This window comes from Magnolia sinica, chromosome 2, assembly GCF_029962835.1.
Source record: "Magnolia sinica isolate HGM2019 chromosome 2, MsV1, whole genome shotgun sequence".
Classification (NCBI taxonomy): Eukaryota; Viridiplantae; Streptophyta; class Magnoliopsida; order Magnoliales; family Magnoliaceae; genus Magnolia; species Magnolia sinica.
This window is the reverse complement of record NC_080574.1, coordinates 47,908,414-47,920,900: the sequence shown is the minus strand read 5'-3', so window position 1 is coordinate 47,920,900 and position 12,487 is coordinate 47,908,414. Positions and strand designations below refer to the sequence as shown.

Below are 12,487 nucleotides of genomic sequence, written 5' to 3'. Positions count from 1 at the left end.
AATTCTCCTCTATCAATACCTAAATCCATTAATCCCCTTAACCAATTCACCTAATTTATTCCTAATTTCACTTTTCTCCAAATTTTAAAAAACTCTAATTCCAAAATTCTCAATTCCCATGAACAATTTCAAATTTCAGATTTTTCCCTTCCTAACCTAAATCATTGAATCCTAATTTTTTAAATTTCAGATTTTTCCTTCTTAACTCTAATCATAGAACACACAAGTCAGTCCCTTGAGTGTCGAACATGCCTATGCTAAATTGGAAGTTCTATCATTCCATTAGACCTAATTTTAATTGATTTATATGATTTCTTAGCATGCGGCCATGTGATTTAAGTTAAATCATATTTTATTTATTATTATTTATTCTTAATTACATGGTGGGTTAGCATCTTTTGTTAATTAAATTAATTTATGAACTCTTTCATAATCTCCATGTTGCATGCTACGATTAAATCATGTGTCCTACATCACCAACCCTTTTGTCAATGAAGATAGATAATGAAATTGAGAGTTAAGATTTCAAGAGTCTTAAAATGTGAGGGGAGGGGAATCGAATTCATGTCTGTGGGGAGCAAACTCACGATCAGAGCCATTCGCCCTAACTCATGACGAGCAATCCACAGTGAGGGGAATTGAACTTGTCTCTATGGGGAACAAACCCATGACCAAAGTCGTTCGCCCAAACTCGTGGAAGCTAATCCATGTGGAGGGGAATCAGAATCATGACTGTGGGGAGCAAATCCATGACTAAAGCCATTAGCCCAAACTCGTGACGGGTAATCCATGGGGAGGAGAATTTAACTCGTTTTTGTGGGGAGAAAACCTATGAAAAAAGCCATTCGCCCAAACTCATGACATACATGGGAAGGGGAATTGAACTCATGTTTGTGGGGAGCAAACCCAGGACCAGAGCCATTTGCCCAAAATCGTGATGGGTAATCCATGGGAAGGGGAATCGAACTAGCGTCTATGGGGAGCAAAGTGACAATCAAAGTCGTTTATGCAAACTCATGATGGGTAATCCATGAGGAGGGGAATCAAACTCGCATCTGTGGGGAGAAAATCCATGACCAAAGCCGTTCGCCCAAACTCATGACATGTAATCCACAAGGGGAATCAAATTCGTGTCTGTGAGGAGCAAACTCATGACCAAAGCCGTTTGCCCAAACTCGTGACATGTAATCCATGAGGAGGGGAATCAAATTCGTGTCTGTGAGGAGCAAACCCACAACCAAAGTCATTCGCCTAAACTCGTGACAGATTTTGAAAAGTGAAACCTCACATCGATCGAATCCTTAGATCTAAGTAAAAGGAGAAAAAATGATTGGGTAGGCTTATCCTTGAGTATGGATTTGACTATCCTTCCATTCGAGGTGAAGGATATTTGGCATTTAGTGAAGCTGTGTATTCTGTGCTTAGGATGTAATTAACTATGTGTGTAAATTATCAAAACTTACTAAGATTAAGACTATCTTAAAATAGGAAAGACCCTTAGCATGAAGATTAGTTTGCCTCAAACAAAAATACCATTCATAAGTGGTAGTATTTTCAAATAATTTATTTTTTTAGAGATTAAGAAGTTAATGTATATATGGAATTTCATTGATTGATAAAAGATTATTCCAACAAAAAAATTGGAGCATTAATTAGTTTTCACTTACTTAGACATCTTGCTCAAGAACCATCTTTTGTTTAGATTCTTCTTACTATCTTACTTTTAAATAAAAATTTTTATTTTTTGTATTTTTTACTTCTTTTCATTTTGATTTTTTTTCTCAAGTAAAACTTAAAGCCAACAAAAGAATTTAGCTATGACTCATTTCAATTTGCATTCTTTCTTCTTCTTCTTCTTCTTCTTCTTCTCTCTGTTTTTTTCCTTTTTTTTCTTTTGAGAGAGAACTTTATTAAAAGCACACGAAATGTGCAAAAAAAAAAAAAAAAACCCACCTCTACAATTGAAAAATAAATGAGAGATTAGTAGGACTAACTGCCTTTACATAAGAAGCCCAACCCAAACATTACATTTAATTTCTCTAATGACCATAATAGGAGAAGAGCCCATCTCTACAATTGAAAAACAAATGAGAGATTAGCAGGATTAACCACTTTTACATAAGAAGCCCAACCCAAACATTACATTTAATTTTCCTAATGACCACAACATGAGAAGAACTATTATGAAAACATCTCTTCTAAAAAAACAATCTCCACAGTTCCACCTTTCCCACCCCTCAATCATGCCTAGACCACAAAAGGTCCAAAACAAAATCCAGCTTCACCTAAGCTTGTATAGAGAGCATTGAGAAAGTAGTTCCACACCTTTTAAGTAAACATGTAGTGAATGAAGAGGTGATCAATTGACTCCACATCTCCCATACAACTTATACATATATTAGGAAGAACAAGTGATCTTGTTTGCAAATATTATTGATTGTCAGCACCATCTTTCTTCCCATTAGTCAAGCGAACACTGCCACCCTTGGTGGAGCTTTGTATGACCATACAAAAAAGAACGGATGTGTTAAATGAGTATTTCTCCCATAGTTTCTTTGATTTTACAACCCTTCATTGGTAAATCCTCACCATTTCACTTAATCTCATATAAATTTTGACGTATTCCTATTCCATGGTAGAGGTTTATAATCACCATCTAAGGTCATCTAACATAAAGATTATACACAATATTTCTTTAATGATAAATATTGTCTTGAAGTTAAGAGTTATAGTTCACTACGCCAAAACTGTGAAAAAAGGACGGTCTAAAACCGTCTCAAATGACCAAAAAGGACAGTCATGGATCGTCGTAAGGGCCGTCAAATTTTGACTTGTCGTATTACTTAAAGGATGGTCGAAAACCGTCATTCTTATTGACGAAAAAAGGACCGTCATGGACTGTCCTTAACAAAGATGGTCGTGAACCGTCCTTAAAAAGGACGGTCTCAAACTGTCTCTAATGAGCCTTTAAAGGACGGCCATCGACCGTCCTTTAAAAGGATGGTCATGGACCATCCTTAAAAAAGACTATCGTAGACCGTCTCTGATGAGCCTTCAAAGGACGGCCATGGACCGTCCTTAAAATGGACTGTCATGGACCATCTCTGATGAGTCTTGAAAGGACGGCCATGGACCGTCCTTAAAAAGGACTGTCATGGACCGTCTCTTATTGGCCTTCAAAGGACGGCCATGGACCGTCCTTTAAAAGGACAGTCATGGACCGTCCCTTATGAGAGGGTCAATATACACCTGTTACAATATATTTCATTATATTCTTCCTGATATACACTTGTTATATAATATATTTCATCATATTCACATTCACATCCATCTAAACCCAAACTATGTAAATCCAACATAAACTACATTCATCCAAACATAAACTACATCCATCCAAACACAAGCAATCTTATCCACATTACATTCATCCACACAAATACATATAAGTTTAACATCATAAATAAAAAAAGAAGAAAAATCAGCAACAATTTTCTTTTTGTGTCTTTCACCTGAAAAAAAAATTAAACCAACAAAACATTATAATTCAGAATCATGAAGAATTGCATAAACTTCTTCCAAAAAAGTGGGCACTTTTTAAAAATAAAATTGATCATAAAAATAGGTTTAGGTTTAGGTTTTAGGTTTTAGGTTTTAGGTTTAGGTTTAGGTTTAGGATTAGGTTATAGGTTATAGGTTATATGTTATAAGTTTAGGTTATAGGTTATAGGTTATAGGTTAAGGTTTAGGTTATAGGTTTTGGTTTAGGTTTAGGTTAAGGTTAAGGTTATAGGTTTTGGTTTAGGTTTAGGTTTAGGTTAAGGTTTAGGCTTAGGTTATAGGTTTAGGTTAAGGTTTAGGTTTTAGTTATAGGTTATAGTATATAGGTTATAGCTTTAGGGAATTGAGAATAGGTTAAGGTTAAGGTTTAGGTTTAGGAAATCGGGTCCGAGTTCGGGATCGGGTTTAGGTTTGGGTTATCAAGTTTAGGTTTAAGTTTAGGTTATGGAGTTGAGATTAGGATTAGGTGTAGGTTTAGGTTCAAGGATTTGAGAATACATTTCGATTTTAGGTTTAGGTTTAGGTTTTAGGCTTATGTTTAGGTTATAGGTTTAGGTTATAAGTGCAGGTAATAGGTTTAGGTTTATGTTAGGTTATAGGTTAAGGTTTAGGGAATTGAGAATAGGTTAAGGTTTAGGTTTAGGAAATCGGGTTCGGGTTCGGGATCGGGTTTAGGTTTAGGTTAGGGAGTTGAGATTAGGATTAGGTGTAGGTTTAGTTTAGGGATTTGAGAATACATTTTGATTTTAGGTTTAGGTTTAGGTTTTAAGCTTATGTTTAGGTTATAAGTGCATGTAATAGGTTTAGGTTTAGGTTAGGTTATAGGTTAAGGTTTAGGGAATTGAGAATAGGTTGAGGTTTAGGTTTAGGAAATCGGGTTCGGGTTCGGGATCGGGTTTAGGTTTGGGTTTTCAAGTTTAGGTTTAGGTTTAGGTTAGGGGGTTGAGATTAGGATTAGGTGTATGTTTAGGTTTAGGGATTTGAGAATATATATAGGTTTTAGGTGCAGGTTAAGGTTATAGGTTTAGGTTTAGGTTTAGGTCATAAGCTATAGGTTTAGGGAATTTAGAATATGTTAATGTTTAGGTTTAGGAAATTGGGTTCGGGTTCGGGTTCGGGTTTAGGTTTGGGTTTTCAAGTTTAGGTTTAGGTTTAGGTTAAGGAGTTGAGATTAGGATTAGGTGTAGGTTTAGGTTTAGAGATTTGAGAATACATTTAGGTTTTAGGTTTAGGTTTAGGTTTAGGTTTTAGGTTATTGGTTTAGGTTTAGGTTTAGGTTTAGGTTTAGGTTATAAGTTATAGGTTTAGGGAATTGAGAATAGGTTAAGGTTTAGGTTTTGGAAGTTGGGTTCGGGTTCGGGATCAGGTTTAGGTTTGGATTTTCAAGTTTAGGTTTAGGTTTAGGTTAGGGAGTTGAGATTAGGATTAGGTGTAGGCTTAGGTTTAGGGATTTGAGAATATATTAGGTTTTAGGTTTAGGTTTAGGTTATATGTTATATGTTTAGGTTTAGGTTTAGGTATAGGTTATAAGCTATAGGTTTAGGGAATTGAGAATAGGTTAAGGTTTAGGTTTAGGAAATCGGGTTCAGGTTTGAGATTGGGTTTAGGTTCGGGTTTTCAAGTTTAGGTTTAGGTTAGGGAGTTGAGATTAGGATTAGGTGTAGGTTTAGGTTTAGGGATTTGAGAATACACTTAGGTTTTAGGTTTAGGTTTAGGTTATTAGTTACAGGTTTAAGTTTAGGTTTAGGTTAAGGTTATAGGTTATAGGTTTCGATTTAGGTTTAGGTTATAAGCTATAGGTTTAGGGAATTGAGAATAGGTTAATGTTTAGGATTAGGAGATCCGGTTCGAGTTTGAGATCGAGTTTTGGTTTGGTTTTTCAAGTTTAGGTTTAGGTTTAGCTTAGGGAGTTGAGATTAGGATTAGGTGTTGGTTTAGGTTTAGGGATTTGAGAATACATATAGGTTTAGGTTTAGGAAATCGGGTTCGGGTTCGGGATCGGGTTTAGGTTTGGGTTTTCAAGTTTAGGTTTAGGTTTAGGTTAGGGAGTTGAGATTAGGATTAGGTGTAGGTTTAGGTTTAGGGATTTGAGAATACATTTAAGTTTTAGGTTTATGTTTAGGTTATATGTTATAGGTTTAGGTTTAGGTTTAGGTTAAGGTATAGGTTTAGGTTTCGGTTTAGGTTATAAGCAATAGGTTTAGGGAATTGAGAATAGGTTAAGGTTTAGGTTTAGGAAATCGGGTTCGGGTTTGGGATCGGGTTTAGGTTTAGGTTAGGGAGTTGAGATTAGGATTAGGTGTAGGTTTAGGTTTAGGGATTTGAGAATACATTTAGGTTTTAGGTTTAGGTTACAGGTTTAGGTTTAGGTTTAGGTTTAGGTTAAGGTTTAGGTTTAGGTTATAAGCTATAGGTTTAGGGAATTGAGAATAGGTTAAGGTTTAGGATTAGGAAATCGGCTTCGGGTTCAGGATCAGGTTTTAGTTTGGGTTTTCAAGTTTAGGTTTAGGTTTAGGTTAGGGAGTTGAGATTAGGATTAGGTGTTGGTTTAGGTTTAGGGATTTGAGAATACATATAGGTTTAGGTTTAGGAAATCGGGTTCTGGTTTAGGTTTGGGTTTTGATGTTTAGGTTTAGGGTTAGGTTAGGGAGTTGAGATTAGGATTAGGTGTAGGTTTAGATTTAGGGATTTGAGAATGCATTAGGTTTTAGGTTTAGGTTTAGGTTTAGGTTATAGGTTATAGGTTTAGGTTTAGGTTTAGGTTAAGGTATAGGTTTAGGGAATTGAGAATAGGTTAAGGTTTAGGTTTAGGAAATCGGGTTTGGGTTCGTGATTGGGTTTAGGTTTGGGTTTTCAAGTTTATGTTTAGGTTTAGGTTAGGGAGTTGAGATTAGGATTAGGTGTAGGTTTAAGTTTAAGGATTTGAGAATACATTTAGGTTTTAGGTTTAGGTTTATGTTTGGGTTTAGGTTAAGGTATAGGTTTAGGTTTCGGTTTAGGTTATAAGCTATAGGTTTAGGGAATTGAGAATAGGTTAAGGTTTAGGTTTAGGAAATAGGGTTCGGGTTTGGGATCGGGTTTAGGTTTGGGTTTTCAAGTTTAGGTTTAGGTTTAGGTTAGGGAGTTGAGATTAAGATTAGGTGTAAGTTTAGGTTTAGGGATTTGAGAATATATTAGGTTTTAGGTTTAGCTTTAGGTTATATGTTATATAGGTTTAGGTTATAAGTTTTAGGTTTAGGGAATTGAGAATAAGTTAAGGTTTAGGTTTAGGAAATCGGGTTCGGGTTTGAGATCGGGTTTACATTTGGGTTTTAGGTTTAGGATTAGGTTGGGGAGTTGAGATTAGGATTAGATTTAGGGATTTGAGAATACATTTAGGTTTTAGGTTTAGGTTTAGGTTTAGGTTTAGGTTAAGGTTTAGGTTTAGGTTATAAGCTATAGGTTTAGGGAATTGAGAATAGGTTAAGGTTTAGGTTTAGGAAATCGGGTTCGGGTTCGGGATCTGGTTTAGGTTTTGATTTTCAAGTTTCGGTTTAGTTTTAGGTTAGAGAGTTGAGATTAGGATTAGGTGTGGGTTTAGGTTGAGGGATTTTGAGAATACATTGAGGTTTAGGTTTAGGAAATCGGGTTCGGGTTCGGGATAGGGTTTAGGTTTGAGTTTTCAAGTTTAGGTTTAGGTTTAGGTTAGGGAGTTGAGATTAGGATTAGGTGTAGGTTTAGGTTTAGGGATTTGAGAATACATTAAGGTTTAGGTTTAGGAAATCGGGTTCGGGTTCGGGATAGAGTTTAGGTTTGAGTTTTCAAGTTTAGGTTTAGGTTTAGGTTAGGGAGTTGAGATTAGGATTAGGTGTAGGTTTAGGTTTAGGGATTTGAGATTGCATTAGGTTTTAGGTTTATGTTTAGGTTATAGGTTTTAGGTTTGGGTTTAGGTTTAGGTTATAAACTATAAGTTTTGGGAATTGAGAATAGGTTAAGGTTTAGGTTTAGGAAATCGGATTTGGATTCGAGATCTGGTTTACATTTGAGTTTTCAAGTTTAGGTTTAGGTTAGGGAGTTGAGATTAGGATTAGGTTTAGGCTTTGATTTAGGTTATAGGTTATAGGTTTAGGTTTAGGTTATAGGTTTAGGTTATAAGCTATAGGTTTAGGGAATAGAGAATAGGTTAAGGTTAAGGTTTAGAAAATTGGGTTCGGGATCGGGTTTAGGTATGGGTTTTTAGGTTTAGGTTTAGGTTTAGGTTAGAGAGTTGAGATTAGGATTAGGTGTAGGTTTAAGTTTAGGGATTTGAGAATGCATTAGGTTTTAGGTATAAGTTTAGGTTATAGGTTATAGGTTTAGGTGTAGGTTAAGGCTTAGGTTATAAGCTATAGGTTTAGGGAATTAAGAATAGGTTAAGGTTTCAGTTTAGGAAATCGAGTTCGGGTTCGGGATCAGGTTTATGTTTTTGGTTTTCAAGTTTAGGTTTAGGTTTAGGTTAGGGAGTTGAGATTAGGATTAGGTGTAGGTTTAGGTTTAGGGATTTGATAATACATTTAGGTTTTAGGTTTCAGTTTAGGTTATAGGTTATAGGTTTAGGTTTAGGTTTAGGTTAAGGTTTAGGTTTAGGGAATTGAGAATAGGTTATGGTTTAGGTTTAGGAAATAGAGTTCGTGTTCGGGATCGGGTTTAGGTTTGGGTTTTCAAGTTTAGGTTTAGGTTTAGGTTAGGGAGTTGAGATTAGGATTAGGTGTAGGTTTAGGTTTAGGGATTTGAGAATACATTAGGTTTTAGGTTTAGGTTTAGGTTATAGGTTATAGGTTTAGGTTTAGGTTTTGGTTTAGGTTAAGGTTTAGGTTTATGCTTAGGTTTAGGTTATAAGCTATAGGTTTAGGGAATTGAGAATAGGTTAAGGTTTCGGTTTAGGAAATCGGGTTCGGGTTCGGGATCGGGTTTATGTTTTGGTTTTCAAGTTTAGGTTTAGGTTTAGGTTAGGGAGTTGAGATTAGGATTAGGTGTAGGTTTAGGTTTAGGGATTTGAGAATACATTTAGGTTTTAGGTTTCAACTTAGGTTATAGGTTATAGGTTTAGGTTAAGGTTTAGGTTTAGGGAATTGAGAATAGGTTATGGTTTAGGTTTAGGAAATCGGGTTCGGGTTCGGGATCGGGTTTAGGTTTGGGTTTTCAAGTTTAGGTTTAGGTTTAGGTTAGGGAGTTGAGATTAGGATTAGGTGTAGGTTTAGGTTTAATGATTTGAGAATACATTTAGGTTTTAGGTTTAGGTTTAGGTTTAGGTTTAGGTTAAGGTATAGGTTTAGGTTCAGGTTTAGGTTATAAACTATAGGTTTAGGGAATGGAAAATAGGTTAAGGTTTAGGTTTAGGAAATCGGGTTCAGGATCGGGTTTAAGTTTGGGTTTTCAAGTTTAGGTTTAGGTTTAGGTTAGGGAGTTGAGATTAGGATTAGGTGTAGGTTTAGGCTAAGGGATTTGAGAATGCATGAGGTTTTAGGTATAGGTTTAGGTTATAGGTTTTAGGTTTAGGTTTAGGTTTAGGTTATGGTATAAGTTTAGGTTTTGGATTAGGTTATAAGCTACAGGTTTAGGGTCTTAAGAATAGGTTTTGGTTTAGGTTTAGGAAGTCCGGTTCGGGTTCGGGTATGGGTTTAGGTTTGGGTTTTCAAGTTTAGGTTTAGGTATAGGTTAGGGTGTTGATATTAGAATTAGGTGTAAGTTTAGGTTTAAGGATTGGAAAATACATTTAGGTTTTAGGTTTAGGTTTAGGTTATAGGTTATAGGTTTAGATTAAGGTTTAGGTTTAAGTTTAGGTTTAGGTTATAAGCTACAGGTTTAGGGAATTAAGAATATGTTAAGGTTTAGGTTTAGGAAATCAGGTTTGGGTTCGGGATCGGGTTTAGGTTTGGGTTTTCAAGTTTAGGTTTAAGTTTAGGTTAGCGAGTTGAGATTAGGATTAGGTGTAGGTTTAAGTTTAGGGATTTGAGAATACATTAAGTTTAGGTTTAGGAAATCTGGTTCGGTTTCGGGACAGGGTTTAGGTTTGAGTTTTCAAGTTTAGGTTTAGGTTAAGGTTAGGGAGTTGAGATTATGATTAGGTTTAGGGATTTGAGAATGCATTAGGTTTTAGGTTTATGTTTAGGTTATAGGTTATAGGTTTAGGTTTAGGTTTAGGTTATAAGCTATAGGTTTAGGTTTAGGAAATCGGGTTCGGGTTCGGGATCGGGTTTAGGTTTGGGTTTTCAAGTTTAGGTTTAGGTTTAGGTTTAGGGATTTGAGAATACATTAAGGTTTAGGTTTAGGAAATCGGGTTCGGGTTCGGGATAGAGTTTAGGTTTGAGTTTTTAAGTTTAGGTTTAGGTTTAGGTTAGGGCGTTGAGATTAGGATTAGGTGTAGGTTTAGGTTTAAGGATTTGAGAATGCAGTAGGTTTTAGGTTTATGTTTAAGTTATAGGTTATGGGTTTAGGTTTAGGTTTAGGTTTAGGTTATAAGCTATAGGTTTAGGGAATTGAGAATAGGTTAAGGTTTAGGTTTAGAAAATTGGGTTTGGGTTCGAGATCGGGTTTTGTTTGGATTTTCAAGTTTAGGTTTAGGTTAGGGAGTTGAGATTAGGATTAGGTTTAGGGATTTGAGAATACATTTAGGTTTTAGGTTTAGGTTTAGGTTTAGGTTATAAGCTATAGGTTTAGGGATTTGAGAATAGGTTAATGTTTAGGTTTAGGAAATCGGGTTCGGGTTCAGGATCGGGTTTAGGTTTAGGTTTTCATGTTTAGGTTTAGGTTTAGGTTAGATAGTTGAGATTAGGATTAGGTGTAGGTTTAGGTTTAGGGATTTGAGAATGCATTAGGTTTTAGGTTTAGGTTTAGGTTATAGGTTATAGGTTTAGGTTAAGGTTTAGGTTATAAGCTATAGGTTTAGGTTAAGGTTATAAGGTATAGGTTTAGGGAATTGAGAATAGGTTAAGGTTCGGGTTCGGGATCGGGTTTATGTTTTGACTTTCAAGTTTAGGTTTAGATTTAGGTTAGGGTGTTGAGATTAGGATTAGGTGTAGGTTTAGGTTTAGGGATTTGAGAATACATTTAGGTTTTAAGTTTCTGTTTAGGTTATAGGTTATAGGTTTTGGTTTAGGTTTAGGTTAAGGTTTAGGTTTAGGGAATTGAGAATAGGTTATGGTTTAGGTTTAGGAAATCGGGTTCGGGTTCGGGAATGGGTTTAGGTTTGGGTTTTCAACTTTAAGTTTAGGTTTAGGTTAGGGAGTTGAGATTATTATTAGGTGTAGGTTTAGGTTTTGGGATTTGAGAATGCATTAGGTTTTAGGTTTAGGTTTTGGTTATAGGTTATAGGTTTAGGTTTAGGTTTAGGTTATAGGTTATAGGTTTAGGTTTAGGTTTAGGTTATAAGCTATAGGTTTAGGGAATTGAGAATAGGTTAAGGTTTCGGTTTAGGAAATCGGGTTCAGGTTCAGGATCGGGTTTATATTTTGGTTTTCAAGTTTAGTTTTAGGTTTAGGTTAGGGAGTTGAGATTAGGATTAGGTGTAGGTTTAGGTTTAGGGATTTGAGAATACATTTAGGTTTTAGTTTCAGTTTTGGTTATAGGTTATAGGTTTTGGTTTTGGTTTAGGTTAAGGTTTAGGCTTAGGGAATTGAGAATAGGTTATGGTTTAGGTTTAGGAAATCGGGTTCGGATTCGGGATCGGGTTTAGGTTTGGGTTTTCAAGTTTAGGTTTAGGTTTTGGTTAGGGAGTTGAGATTAGGATTAGGTGTAGGTTTAGGTTTAAGGATTTGAGAATACATTTAGGTTTTAGGTTTAGGTTTAGGTTTAGGTTTCGGTTTAGGTTATAAACTATAGGTTTAGGGAATTGAAAATTGGTTAAGGTTTAGGTTTAGGAAATCGGGTTCGGGTTTGGGATCAGGTTTAGGTTTGGGTTTTCAAGTTTAGGTTTAGGATTAGGTTAGGGAGTTGAGATTAGGATTAGGTGTAGGTTTAGGCTTAGGGATGTGAGAATGCATTAGGTTTTAGGTTTAGGTTTAGGTTATAGGTTTTATGTTTTGGTTTAGGTTTAGATTAAGGTATAAGTTTAGGTTTCGGTTTAGGTTATCAGCTACAGGTTTAGGGTATTAAGAATAGGTTAAGGTTTAGGTGTAGGAAATCAGGTTCGGGTTCGGGAATGGGTTTAGGTTTGGGTTTTCAAGTTTAGGTTTAGGTTTAGGTTAGGGAGTTGAGATTAGGATTAGGTGTAGGTTTAGGTTTGAGGATTTGAGAATACATTTAAGTTTTAGGGTTAGGTTTAGGTTATCGGTTATAGGTTTAGGTTAAGGTTTAGGTTTAGGTTTAGGTTTAGGTTATAAGCTATAGGTTTAGGGAACTGAGAATAGGTGAAGGTTTAGGTTTAGAAAATTGGGTTCGGGTTCGAGATCGGGTTTACTTTTGGGTTTTCAAGTTTAGGTTTAGGTTAGGGAGTTGAGATTAGGATTAGGTTTAGGTATTTGAAAATACATTTAGGTTTTAGGTTTAGGTTTGGGTTTAGGTTTAGGTTACGGTTAAGGTTTAGGTTTAGGTTTAAGTTATAAGCTATAGGTTTAGGGAATTGAGAATAGGTTAAGGTTTAGGTTTAGGAAATCGGGTTCGGGTTCGGGATCGGGTTTAGGTTTGGGTTTTCAAGTTTAGGTTTAGGTTTAGGTTAGAGAGTTGAGATTAGGATTAGGTGTAGGTTTAGGTTTAGGGATTTGAGAATGCATTAGGTTTTAGGTTTAGGTTTAGGTTATAGGTTATAGGTTTAGGTTTAGGTTTAGGTTTATGCTTAGGTTTAGGTTATAAGCTATAGGTTTAGGGAATTGAGAATAGGTTAAGGTTTCGGTTTAGGAAATCGGGTTCGGGTTCGGGATCGGGTTTATGTTTTGGTTTTCAAGTTTAGGTTTAGGTTTAGGTTAGGGAGTTG

At 35.7% G+C, this 12,487-nt stretch overlaps 1 long non-coding RNA gene across 1 annotated transcript; it reads left to right on the top strand.

Moving 5' to 3' along the window:
• Window positions 1-6,968: 6,968 nt before the first annotated feature.
• On the top strand, window positions 6,969-10,325 carry LOC131228678 (uncharacterized). The gene is made up of 3 exons (XR_009163059.1): window positions 6,969-7,089; window positions 7,778-7,832; window positions 10,231-10,325. It is a non-coding gene; the product is annotated as an uncharacterized LOC131228678 (long non-coding RNA).
• The last annotated feature ends 2,162 nt before the right edge of the window (window positions 10,326-12,487 follow it).